This window comes from Tupaia chinensis, unplaced genomic scaffold, assembly GCF_000334495.1.
Source record: "Tupaia chinensis unplaced genomic scaffold, TupChi_1.0 Scaffold000394_1, whole genome shotgun sequence".
NCBI lineage: Eukaryota > Metazoa > Chordata > Mammalia > Scandentia > Tupaiidae > Tupaia > Tupaia belangeri.
Window position 1 is genome coordinate 839,131 of NW_006159896.1, and position 3,093 is coordinate 842,223.

Consider the following 3,093-nt stretch of genomic DNA (forward strand, 5'->3'; position numbering starts at 1 on the left):
CTCGTGCTGAACCAGCAGCTCCTCTGAGAACGCACGAAATGCTCACCATGGAGGCCCCGTGAGGCAGGCTGGGGCGGCCCCAGACATCGGGCCTTACTGTCCCCCTCTGTAACTTGGGAAACAGGACCCCTGTGAGCAGCAAGTACAGAGACTGTGTTTGTCTGATAAAGAGTTTGGCACGGGGCCTGGCACATGGTGAGGGCCACCCTCTGTGGCTGCTCAAACATTAGCAGGGCCCATTCTGGGTGGAACATGCTTCTTCAGAAACATTTTTGAGCTTGTCAAATTTTCCAGTTTGCTGCTGTAATCAGAGAAAAGACCACCACCGTCTCCAGCAGAGCAAAGCGCAGCGGGTGGGTTGAGGGGGTCCTGGAAGCCCAGCCTCCCACTGCTTGTCCATCCTCTGGGCTCCGGAAGCGGGTGGGCAGCCTTCCCACACTGCTGTTTTTTCCAAACGCTAACCAGCTCCAGACCAAAGTCCTGCTCCAGGCACTGGGCAGCAGGAGCTGGCTTGGGCAGTGGGGGAGGGGACCAGGGGAGGGGACAGAGGGAAGCCCTCCAGCGTGGAGGTACGAGAGAGAGAGAGAGAGAGACAGGAGAGAGGGTCTTAGGGGGGGCACAGCCAGCTCTCAGCCCCCCCAGTCAGCTCATGACAGGGACCGGAGGAGGAGTTTGGCTCTAGCCTGAGGTCACCTGAGGGTCAGAGTCTCCTGGAGGAAGGACAGGAGACTGATCCAGAGGAGGTGCCCAAACAGCGAATGAGGCTGCACCACAGCCAGTCAGCCACGACAGCCTTTAATACAAGGCCCCTCAGTCCGGGAGGACGCCAGAAGCCAGGCCCTCCACCAAAACCCAGTGACCTGTACATCTGTGCTCCTCAGAACGCCCTGCAAGCTTGCCTCTACCACCCCAGTTTGACATATGAGGAAACTGAAGTCCCTCACAAATACACACCAGAGCAGGGGTCTTCAGGCAGCTCTGCCTACCCAGCCTCGGACCTCAACCCCAGAACCTCCGGCAGGCCCCGCAAAGGGCCAGGAGCTGAGCCAGGCCTCCTCACTCAACCCTACCTCTGCAGAATCTGAGGACTTGCTGTTGGCTTGCGAGGGACCTTGGAGGGCACAGAGTGTGCCCTGTACAGACGGGGTACGGAGGCTCCACTCCATGCTCGGGGTGCCTGAGCTGGGACAGTGCCCTATGCTCCTGGCCCCCACCCATCAAGACCTGTGATGGCAACCAGGACCAGGAGAATGTGCTGGACCCTAGCGACACCCTGTGGTGCTCTGTCCAGGTCACGATCTCTGGTAACTGCCTCCCAGTAGCTAGGGCTTCAGGGTAGAGAGAGCACAGGGAATGAGCCTGCAGGTGCCAGTCACGGCCTGGGTGCAGGTGTGTCCCCAGAAATGCACAAGATGGGACTTGGTTGCATTATAAAGGGGTTAAGTGAAAACCTAATCCCTGCATGGTGTCCTGAGTGAGGCCTTTGGGGTGATGAGGTCACCGGGGCAGGGCTCCTACAATTGGGTTCTGGTGAGGGTCGGGCAGAGGAAATGGGACGGGTGGGTGGATAGTGCTCTGCTCAGGGTCCTGCCCTCCCTGGGCCGCACACCGGGCTTCTGCATTCGGACTGCACAGCCATCTGAATCGTGTCAAGACAAACCTCTAATCTCTCTTTTTTTAAGAGAGACTTTTGCTATAGGGTGCATACATTCGCCAGAGACAGAGACAGAAAGTGAGAAATCACTCCCCATGGAGGATGGCCACGCTGCAATCCCTTCTCCTCCATTCTCCTCTCAGGATTTTGGGCATGTACGCACATGCACCCAGCATGAGTTTTAAGCCACTGGGACCAAGACTTGAACCATGATCAACTACGTGGAAGTCCATTATGCCACCCACTGGTCTCTGTCTCTTTTTAAAAAATTTTTTGTCATAGGGTGCATGTGCTCATGAGAGAGAGAAAAAGAGAGAGAAAATGAGAAATCACCCCCTCAGGGATGGCCACGCCACAATCCCTTCTCCTCCGTTCTCCTCTCAGGATCTTGGGCACGCAAGCACACCTGCTCAGCGTGTTTTTCAAGCTGCTAGGTCCAGGATTCGAACCAAGGAGTCAGCCATATGGGATTCAGTGCCTTTACCTACCGTGCCACTGACTGGCCCTAAACCTTTGTTCTCTTAAATTCAGGTATTTCTGGTAGCAATACAATAACAAACCATGACAGTGCCTGAGAAATGGTCACTCAACACACCAGCTGACAGGGCCCAGCAGGCTTCAGGGAGGTGGGGGAGCGTCCCAAGACACGGAGACCCCGAGGCGCCTTTCTGTTACAGGTTTATTTGATATTTGAACTGAGTCTACAAGTCAGACCCATGTTAACGGACGCTTCATGGTCGCTGAGGCTAGTGTGCATCATTTCTGAGGACGACAGCCAATGACGCGACGCAGAAAACACAGATGGACGGACGGACGGACATGATCGTTAAGACAAGACGCTAAAACGTGCCTTAGTGTCCACGTGATTGATCTAAGGCGGGGACCCTTCTAAGGTGGGGACCCGAGTGACTTGATCTAAAGCAGGGTGGCTTCCCGCCACCAGGCGTTCACTGGGCCCAGTGCAGCCAGGTGCCTGGGACGGAAACCGGCTGGGAGCCAAAACCTGGGGAGCCTGCCCTCCCAGCCGACCCCCCCAGGCCCGGCTCCACTGCTAAGTGTCTGCTCTTCACACAGGACCAGGCGGTGACGGAGGTGACGCAAGCGGCAGAGGCTAGTGGTGGCCCTGGAGGTGGGGAAACAGTGCGGGTGCGGCAGCCTCTCAGCTCCTGAACACTGTGCGGTGAAGGGGAGAGGGCGGGGCAGGGAGGACTGAGCACTGAGCACCGTCGTCTGGGATTAGCCAGCCCGAGTCTCCTCCTTTCCTGGCAACTCCAGAACATTCCCTTTGGCAGAGGGCCACAGAAGTGAGATCCTGCCAAGACATATGGAGGAGAAAGAAAGCAAGACACCAAAAACCCCAAAACAAACAAACAAAAACTCCCTGCCCCAAGAGAGGGGAGGACAAATAGAACTGGACCAAGGTCACGGCAGGCCCGGGG